Consider the following 10,681-nt stretch of genomic DNA (forward strand, 5'->3'; position numbering starts at 1 on the left):
GGGCGGGGGGTTCAGTTCTTGTCAGCATGGTTCTGTTTTTAAATGAGTGATGTCATTTCCAGGATGTAGGAAAAATCTCCCTGGTAAAAACATTAGAGGGCTATTACAAGTAGTTTCTAAGTGCCATCTATATAGAGAAACTTTGCACAACTAATCAGTCGATTATCATTTTTAAACTATAAACCCTAAGCTATTTCTTTTTTCTTTCTCAAGGCTAGAATATCATCTGTCAGCTAAAACAGCTTTTAAGAGCAAATGCTGTGGTGATAATAAGTAAGTGCCTATATTTTACTAAGTACTTAAATCATTTTTTCAAGATTAAGCTATGTCTTGATTTTAAAAGGCAAAACAAAATACCTTTAAGATTGTGTATTTTTATTTAATCCAGCTTCCACTAAACAGAAGTACACACTGCAACAAGAAATAAAAATCCTCATGATTGGTCCTGCTTTTAATAGTTTTGATTGAAAAGCAGTGGACTGATGCATCCCTGAAGACTGAAATAATTTCACAACTTTAAAGAACTCAGACCCCTGATTAGGGGTCAGGTATGTTGTCAGAATGGCATGATGAAACTTGTACTGTTATTGCCCGTACTGTACTCGTTCTGTGTTTTGTTTTGTTTTTAAACAGCTGATTTTGGATGTCACCTCTTTCTGAATACTAAAATGGAAATTTTCCAAGGGCAGTTAAACATCTGTTTCCCACTGAGAGTCAATGAGAATGTGATGCTTCATTCTCAGCTGTACCTTTGGAAGTTTCCACCTAAATTTGAAGGAAAAAAAAGATGAGCATCCCAGTAGATAACTGCATCATGATACAGTAATAGATCCATTACAAGACTTAACAATTGTGCCCAGGTACAAAGGGGCATAAAGTCTTTGAATCAGCCTAAATGCACTGATGTTGGTATTAGCTCTTCCTGTTCCTTATTATTTGGAAGAATTGCCTAACTGATCACTGTTTCTATGAGTCAGAGGATAGAAGTAAACTTTTTTGGTACTCATCAGTTTGTGGGGATGATGGTATGGTATTTCTAGGAAGGACCCTTTCTTCATGAAGGATGTGCTTCATCAGAAGAGCTGTGTGGCTTAATGTCTCCTTAGTAACAGCAAGCAAGAAGCTATGAGGCTGCATTGGTAGAAGAGCAAGATCAGCATAACCAGCCAGACAGCACAGGAGGCTGTAGCAAATTGAAAGGGACAGCAAAAATGGTGTGCACGTACCTTGCACATGCTTACTGGGGGGCTGCCTCAGGCAGAGGTACTGAGTAAGTGGGGGCCAACAGCCCTGGTCCTCTAGAGAAAAGGGCTTTCACCAGAAATGCATAAAACTTTCCAAATGTCCATCATCTTAACCACCCCCGCCGCCCTGGGAAAAATAAGTTGGTACCTATTGCAGAGTCTGAGCATGTGCAGAAGCAAACAAGCAAACTGCTGAGCCACCACTCCAGGGCTCTGATGCCCACCCTTGCCAGGTCTCAGGTATGCTACAAGAGAGGTTGGCAATATTTTTTTGCCTAGGGCAGCAAAAATCCTTGTGTGTCTCTGGTGGAAGAAGAGCACTAGCTCCCAGTCTGTCTGCATTGCTGCAGCTCTGTCCTAGATAATATGGTGTTGGAGCCTAGATCCAGTGAATGTTCTATGCTTCTCAGTTACTGCTAAACCTTCTAAGCATCCATGGAGAGGTAAGAGTGAGGAGAGAAGCAAGGAGCTATTGCACCAGTATTCATCCGTAGCTCAACTTCAAGCTCCCTATCCAGTGTCTGACAAACAAGCTCTCTGACCAGCAGTCTCTTTCCTAACTCTGTAGCATTCATCCTTTAAACACAGGAACACCCTCTGTTGAATATTCTGGTGTCGTGATAAGCTATCACAGTGCTGTTAACAAACTGTTAGATGGACAGACCCATCTCACGCTGGTGTCTCCCGAGTAGTAGATACAATACTGCTAGGATAACATTCATACCAGGATTTATTCATGTTGTTTGAATTTTGTTATAACCCAGCATCGTGACCTCACACCCCCACCCTACCTGCCCCAATAACAGCCATGCCTTCTGCAAATCTTATACCTCATCTTGACAAACAGCAAACATGGCAACCACTGCCTCTAAGGCAGGGGCAGGCAATTATTTTGGGTGGAAGTCTGCTTACCAAGTTTTGGCAAGCTGTTGAGAGCTGCATGGGTAGCCCTGCCCCTTGACAAGTGCCCCACCCCCTGGTTGCCATCTTGGGACCATAAGTCCCACCGCCTAACCCCTGACCTATGCCACTAGAAGTCCCTCCTGTGCCCCCAGAAGTACTCCTTTCAGCAAGGGGTTTTGCCATCTTGGAACCAGAAAAATACAAAATTATATTCTAAAAAGTGAACATCTAAAACATTCATTAATTTGATTTCAAAAAATATTTTTGCCCAGATTTGCATGCACTTGTAGAGTGTATGTAAGGTGATTGCACAATAGCTTAAAATGAAATGTTATGCTTGCATATTGTGGGGGGGTATAGGTTTGTGGGGGGCTGTGGGGGTGTGGGAGCATGTGGGTGTATGTGTGGATATGTGAACACCTTAGATGAACATCTTGCTGGGGTCGTTTGACCCCAGTACTTTTTTCTGCCATGGCAGGGGGTCGGACTTGATGATCTGCTCAGGTCCCTTCCGGCCCTACCAACTATGAAACTATGTGGAGTGTGGGTGGGTATGGGGTTTGTGGGAGAACTGTGTGTGAGGGGAGGGTGGCTGGGGTATGTGAGAGGCTGTGGGGTGGCTAGGGTCTGGAACCAGCTTCCAAGTTGGTGGGGTGTGCTGTTCCTGGTGTGGGACTCACCCTATGTATTCACACACACATACTCTGCCCCTACCTGCATACATGCATACACTCTGCCCCTGCCTGCACACACACCTACCCACCCACACACACACAGTGCCCCTGCCTACACACACACTCTGCTCCTGCCTACACACACACATACCCACTCACTCTATGCTCTATGTGTGCAGGCACACATACTCTATGCACTGGTGGGTCCCCGTGCTCCCTGGTCTGGCCATGCTGCCAGGAGCCACATGGTGCTGGAGTAGGGCGGGGGCAGGTAGCAGGGAAATGGCTGCGGGTGGGCAGGGCTGGGCTCCTGGCTCCTACTGCCAGCTCCTCCTGGGTCCTACTGTCCCTGGCTCCTGTCGCCTTTGACAGGCAGCCCGGAGCAGATAAATATTTTCTAAATTTTGTTAGGGGTCCCATGGGCCAGATAGAATGGCCTGGTGGGCTGGATTTGGCCTGTGGGCTGGATTTTGCCCATCCCTGCTCTAAGGGTTGCCTCCTATACAATTAACCACCCTCTGGCTACACTAGAGGCAAATCACCACCAGTACTACAGTGAAAAGGTTGTTTTAAAATGTTTAATTTTTAATAGGTTTTTTTTTAATAAAATGGCACTTCTTCTGTGGATGTACATATGTAATGAGCTGTCTAAATGCTGTGTGTTTTTACTTAAGCAAGAATTTGAACACAGATTCTGGTAAGTAAGCCAGCATGGCCAGAAATTCCATTCTCACAAGGGAAAGTAGAAATTGTCTGCTGACAGTCTCCACTAACACTATAATAGCAAGAGCAGTGACCCATTCAGTTGCTACTGTCATTCACAATGAACAAATCTATTTATGAACTTTGGGAACTCAGGAAGAAACTTAAAGAATGGGAAATGAAATTGTTCCCCTGAGCTAAAGTGCCAGAGAAGCACTTCTTAAAGACTGACTAATAAGAGTCAATACACATGGTATTTGAGACAGTTGTGCCATCCAAGGCAAATGAGTGTCTGAAAGACTTGGCTTAACTTGTGCTGCTTGTGTGAAGAGAAAAATCCTTAAAAAAATCTGGAACAAAAATAATTTTCTCTACATTCTGGAGAGATGCCTCTAGCTATATAAAGGCATGTATTGCATTGTTTGGCTTAGAATTTGCTGTAGGATTCATACCTTCCATCTGTTATCTACTATTTTGTGAAAGCACAGGCTCCACTGCCAAGGGAGTGATACTAACCTGAATATATTAGTAAATGGTAAAGAAGGCAAGCAATATCCTTTTAAATAGTTTGGGGAACTTCTGGGGCTAGCTCCTTTTTTACTTTTTACATGCCCAAATGGCACTTATCCAGGAATATAAGTTCCACTTGAGATACTTACACAGTTTTTGATCCTGTTCTGGGGACAAACTGAATGTTCACTTGGATACCTGTGTAAGTCTGGAAATTGTAGCTGGCTAAAAGCCACTGACTAGCTTGGTCTCTTCCCATGTTTTAACCTAATATCCCAATAGTTAAGGCACTCTTCATAGAAGTGTAATACAGGCAGTCCTTGACTTGCAACATTTTGAGTTACAACGTTTCGCACTTACAACTTTTATAAATTAACACCTTATTTCAACTTTATGATGTCAGTTTCTACTTAACGCTTGATCCGATGCAACGCCACACCATCGACCAAGTTTGCTGCATCACTCATCTTCCTGGAGAACATCTGTCCAAACTTCCTTGGACACTTTCTTTAAGAAAGCAGACAAGACTCCAGAAAAACCTGCAGCCAACACTCCTGAGAAGACTCCAACCAAGAACCCTTCAAAAAGTCCAACCAGGAGCCTTTCAAGAAGTCCAGCAAAGTCATCTCAAAGAAATCCTTCCAAATCAGTATGATTGCTATTTACAATATAAATACATAAATGTAACTATATTACTCATCTATACTGGATCAAGTACAAAATTCTGCGGTATTTTTGGTGAAAATAGGGTATCGGGCCTTGGTTCAGGAACCAATCCCCCATTTATAACATTGTTTCTTGTGAGAAAATTGGTTCTGATTTAGACACGGTTTTCAGGAACCAATTGTGTCATAAGTCCGAGGACTGCCTGTACTCAAGTTCCAGGCCCCACTTCATTCCAGCACAGTATTCTAGCCACCAGACCAGAGGATATGCATCCTCTAAGCTCTTCTCTAGTCCTCCCCTTGAGATGGGCCTCCTGGGCAGCTGAGAGATGTGTGGGGCTAAGAGAAAATGGGAAGATGTGTGGCTCAGTGAAATGATTGCTTCTGTGAAAGAGAGGGGTGGGGCTTGGGTTCTAGCTTACACCCTTTCTCCTAGTGAGGCAGAAACTTTCACCATCTATTTTAGCTGATGTCTGTTAAATGCAAGGTGCATTTAATAGTAAGGGGGACTTGGAACCTTAGTCTCTCACTTCCTGGATAAGTGCCCTAATTGCTAGGCTATTGGGCAAAAACACAATAGTATTGCCCTCATCTTTATCCTCTTTGTTTCTGGCAGGCATGTGAGTAGACACCCAGGGTGATTTGATTTCACCAGTGGGAAAGACAGAATTGCAAACTCTGCACAAGTGCAAAAAATAGCATTTTTCTGGCTGGATAAGTGCCATTTGGGTGAGTAAGTGAAATAGGATCTAACCCCCTGGTACCTTCTTTGTCTTTCATTGCAAAATCCATCAGAAGCTAATAAAACTGTAGTGTAGACAGACAGCTAGGCCTTGTGTCTTTATTTATAAATAGGAAGCACAGTTGTTTAAAACCAGCTATGAACAACTATGTCCAAGTAAGTGGTTTCCTAATATTCCTACTGTTGTTCCAGCTGCAAAGGCAAAGATTTAGCAGCTCTTAAGTCTGTCTTCACAAACTGCATTGTTGTTGGCAGTCTCAACAGAGTTTTGACTTGGCATAGAGGTTTTCAGCCATGTAAGTTGATCACATCCAGAAAAACAGGGTTACGCTGTGTTTTGTGTCAGTCTGGGGATGCTTACAATGATGCGACAGAGAAACAGAGGGCTTTGGTTTGGCTATTAGTCTAAAAGTCTTTTTTAAAGTGTAAAATTCAGCTTTAAGACTATACTTAACAAGGCACAATCACCGCACTTATTCTGGACATGATTTGAGCTCCCTAAGGGTTAATGAATATTTGAATATGTAAATCAACATATCACAATTGATATGATTGTGACCCATTGCTCAAATTCATATTACAACTCTCAGCCTGACAGAATGTTGGAATATGGTTGGAAACAATTTTAGGGAAAGCAAATTTGTTCAGGTGTTTGGACTAGTTAATCCTTGAGCTCCTATGATTCTATGAATTACATTAGATGACACAATGCTCATCACAATTTAGCAGTCATTATAGACCATGGCAAATCACATTCTCAGTGAACTGAAAAGGACCTGACTTCAGCAGTGACCTTTGTCAAATGGCACAGAGCATGTCTACATGGCATATTTACCGTGCCATGTGGCAGTGCCTGCAAACGCAGTTTGCTGCTCTGCACATGCTGCCTCCTGAACCAGAAACAGTGAAGCCATGTTCACACAACACATGGAGTGGTCTAACTGGCATTGCAGAATGACAGAGCAGATTAGCCCAGCCCTGTGCTAAACAGCTCATTCAGTATCTTGCCACCATGGTTGAATTGCTTTCAGTTGAGGAGGTAGCCTGCAAAGAGTAGCATGAGATGTTAAGGGGGCTGCTTCTTGGCACACCAAGTTTGCTTTTTGACATGGCTTTAGGCACCTGAGTCCAGGTCTACAAAATTACAGTAGATACAAGCCCTTATGTGTCCCAAGTTAAAAAATGTGTGCCATTATTTTCCTGGGTCTCAATTGCTGTGTTGGTAGGAGAATGCTGTGAGGTTAAAGGAATGGCTCTTGCTATTTCATATCCTAGAGTAACTCACTCCTGAGATGCCATTTACTGCTTAATAACCCTTTTTCTTTTTCCCTTTTGGTATTGGTACCAAAGATGACATGATGATAATGGTGGAGAGGGGCATGCAACAAAAATCGAAGGAGAAATATAGGAGGGGTTTCCTCAAAGGGACTTTTGTGATAGCTTCTAGTGGCAGACAGTGGAAAACACTCTTGAGTTTGGAGGTTGAACAAGCATGCTTCAATGAGAGTGATTATTTATTGCTGTGATGGAGTTGATAGAAGCAGATAAGACAATAGTACAGGGATCAATCACTAACTGAAAACATAGCACAAACTGGTGGGGTAAAAATTTGCACCACCTCTGTCTGCATAATCCCTGGAACCATAGCACAGCATATCGTCAAGTCTGTGACAGAATCTCAAGGCTCTGATAAGAGTACAAGAATCCTGAACAAGTGACACAGTCACTACTCTCTCTTTCAAGAATTTTACTTAGAAAATCTCTTTTTTGATTATAATTCCAACACTTAAAAAGCTCTTTAATTGAAAAAGAGATGTTATTACAGTTGGAATATGAAGAAAGACCAACTAGTACTTTCTAAAAGGCAGGAGACAAGGTAGAGATGCACCATATAGAGTGACTGATTCAGAAATACACAAGCTTTTGTGAGCATCTGACAAAGTGAGCTCTTGCTCATGAAAGCTTACACACCTCTGATTCAGCTAATCTGTAGAACACATCTCTACTCTGCCTTCAGACTATCACAGCTAAATGCCTCTTCAGAAAGGTAAACCCATAAAATATAATGTTTCTCTGAACTAGTATGTGTATTTCCACTACCTGTACTTTGAGAGAGGCTCCCAGACTTGATTATTATTAATTATATGACACTTATTAATAGGATCCCATAAGGGCCCTTGGCATTTAACATACTGGCCTTGTTTCATGAGGCAAACTAAATGCCCATTTTGATACCTTGGTCCAAATTTTACAACCCGCCTGCCCTCTCCTTACCCTGCTCTCACTTAAATTCCTTCTAATTTCTGTAGGCGGTTATGTTTCTGTGGTTGTGCATCTACACATCCACCAAAATCCTTGCATCACTAAACTGCTTGGCACCTTGCTTCTGCATAACTCCCATTATGATTCACAAAACAGATATGTATCTCATTTGCAGAGCATGATGTGATGGACATACTCAGAGGAAGGCTGTATGCACAATAGCTCAATAGGTAAAGCATTCACCTGAGAGATCATAAACCTGGTCTAGTTCTCTCCTCTGCCTTGAATAGATGTTGAAATCATGTCCCAGGAGAGTGTTTTAATCATTGACTCTGCCACTAGCTGTATTAGACTTAGGGTTTTTTCTCTTAAATGATTATCTTATTTAATTTTGTTGTGCTTCATTGCTTGTTTCAGTCCCAGTTGGCATTTCAGGCAGAGAGAGAGGACTTAAAAAGCAGTGGCACAGGAAAATAAAAAGCAAGTGCAGTCAGTTTGACACACCTTATTTTTTGTAACCCTCAGTGTCTAAGTGTGTGTAGCAGGAGGGATGCTACAATTTTACATAGAATAGTGCCTACTGTGTTGAGAATTAACTGCAAGTTTCCATATATAGTCCAGCACATTGAAATCTGCATACCTTCCCATTAACAGCCTAGGCACCCCTTGTAAATCCCACCTCTTGTGCATACCCGACTGCTTCTCAGTGGGTATGTCTACATTTACTGTGTAATAACTGATATTACTGCATAGTATGGGCATGTGGCTACACATGCACACCTGTACTGCGCAGTAAATATGGTGACTTATGCTGACTTGGGTGTAAATTTGATAACTGCATCATGCAAGTATCTAATTTCTGCCCAATTAGTTACTGCGATAACACACATGTAGATGCCTTACTGTGCAGTAACACTGTGTGTGTGTGTGTGTGTGTGTGTGTGTGTGTGTGTGGACTGACTTGGGAATAACTGTAGTCCCAAGTCAGTCCACACACAATGTTAATGAGCTTTAATGCCTACATGTGTAGATGCCGGCCTATTCCCATTTACTGCACAGTAACTTACTGTGTGGTAAATTTAAGCTGGCATAAATGCATGTGTAGACACACCGAGTATGTCTTGACATTTTTTTCTTGTCTGAAGTTCACAGTGCACACTGCAACATCTGCTTCCAAATGAAGTAATGTTTCCAGTAATGTGTTTAATGACTAAAATAGTATTTAAGACTAATGTGCTAATGCCAAACTCATTTACAATTACTTTTAGCACTAAAAACAATCAGGCTGTACATGCTGTTCAGAAGCTACATGAGACCCTAAAAATAGTTTTGGTAAACCTTAACCCACCTCTCTTTTTTGGGGACAGTCAGTCCAAAAAAAGAGGTGGCTGCTGATTTCAGAAAACATAGGTCAGAAATTACTGAGAGATCCAGGAATAAATAGAACCAGGACTGTGGAACATGTAAAAGGATAAAACTGAACTTCTTTACAGGCAGAGGGGGTGGAAAGGAAATGATATTGTCATCAGCTTAAATCAAGCCAAAGTGTGAAAGCTGATTTCATATGATTTCGTGAATGGAGATATTTGAAAAAATGCAACAAGGAAAGGATGTTGCATCCAGATAGCCATAGTCACATGGAGAAGAAACCTCATCACTAGATCTAGCCTGCCAGCCATGCCCAGTTAAGCAGCAATGTCAAGCCTCATCAGCTATGGAACTACTGACACAGTCTGTAGGGCTGAGGGGGAGGGGTGTGCTGGGCACCACCAGCTCCACACGGCACACAGCGGCACCTCCCCACCCCAGCTTGCTCTCCTGATTGGTTGCTGGGCTGCTGCCCACAACCAATAGCCAACAGCGAGGAGGCATTTCTTTGTGGACAGACGTAGGGTGGGGGGTTCACACGTGGCAGCTGCCACCTACCACCCCATGCTGCCACCTCCCAGGAGCAGGGCCAGGGGGGCAAAGGCAGTGGCACCCCTCTGCAGGCTGCACAGGCACTGCCCAGTCATCTGGACGTGGGGGGGGAGGGGGGTGGCTTGCATGCAGCAGCCATTGCTGCTGCCACCCACTGCCCCATGCCACAGCTGCATGCTGCTTTCCCATGGCCGGTTGCATGTGTGTTTCCATGGGTTGCTGATGGGTGGTGCATGATTGCCTAGGCACAAAACCTGTCAGCATCCCATGGAGCCGCATGTGTGACTGGCTGTGGGAAAGTGGCACGTAGCGGCGGTGGGCAGCAGTGCAGGGCAGTGGATGGTGGCAGTGTTGGTGGGTGGTGGTGGTAGCTGCCATGTGCAAGCCCGCCATACCCCCTGCTCCATGTCCAGCCACTGCCACCAGAAGGGGTACACTTGTTAAAAAATGTTGAAAACCCCTGCTGTAGTGTGAAGCCTTAGGAGCCTGGAAGACGTTGAGTGATGGCTAGAGGTTTGTATTATCTGAACCTATCATCTATTGGAATGTAAAGCTCAGTCTGAACAACAGATGATTATGCAACAGGCTTCTCAGTTCATCTGATGCTGGTCATCTCAACCAGTTCCTCCCCATTGGCTATCTTGTTCCTTAAACTCAAAGTAGGCATCTTCTGCCTCTTTGCTCTTCCTTCCTCCCCAACCACTGCTCCTTGCCTCTGCCTTTCCTATAGTTCTTTTGTGAACTATAGGCATGAAAGTGTTTATATAACCAGCTTTTTGGTTGTTTTTTTTTATAAATATACAAATGATGTATCTAATTTTTACAGTGGTGGTGAGGTGGCAGAGTGGTTAATGTGTCTTGCCATGATTCTGGAGACATGGATTTAAGTTCTGTTCTGGACTCAAGGCCAGGGCTGGTCTCATTTGACCCAAATGTAAATTCATACCTAATCAATTAGGCTGTGAAATCAAAGGGCATTTGTACACGTGACAGGGGTTTAGCCCTCAGGGTGATGGAAACTCATCTAAAGCCCGCCCCCCCCCCCCCCCCACCGACCTC

At 43.4% G+C, this 10,681-nt stretch overlaps 1 long non-coding RNA gene across 1 annotated transcript in view; it reads left to right on the plus strand.

The window, feature by feature from the left end:
• LOC112548614 overlaps window positions 1-488 on the plus strand; it is a 2,002-nt gene extending 1,514 nt beyond the window's left edge. The window contains exons 2-3 of the long non-coding RNA XR_003092280.1: window positions 214-273; window positions 389-488. This is a non-coding gene — a long non-coding RNA (uncharacterized LOC112548614). The remainder of the gene's footprint in view (window positions 1-213; window positions 274-388) is intronic.
• The last annotated feature ends 10,193 nt before the right edge of the window (window positions 489-10,681 follow it).

The sequence above is a fragment of the Alligator sinensis genome, unplaced genomic scaffold (assembly GCF_000455745.1).
Source record: "Alligator sinensis unplaced genomic scaffold, ASM45574v1 scaffold179_1, whole genome shotgun sequence".
In the NCBI taxonomy this organism is placed as follows: Eukaryota; Metazoa; Chordata; order Crocodylia; family Alligatoridae; genus Alligator; species Alligator sinensis.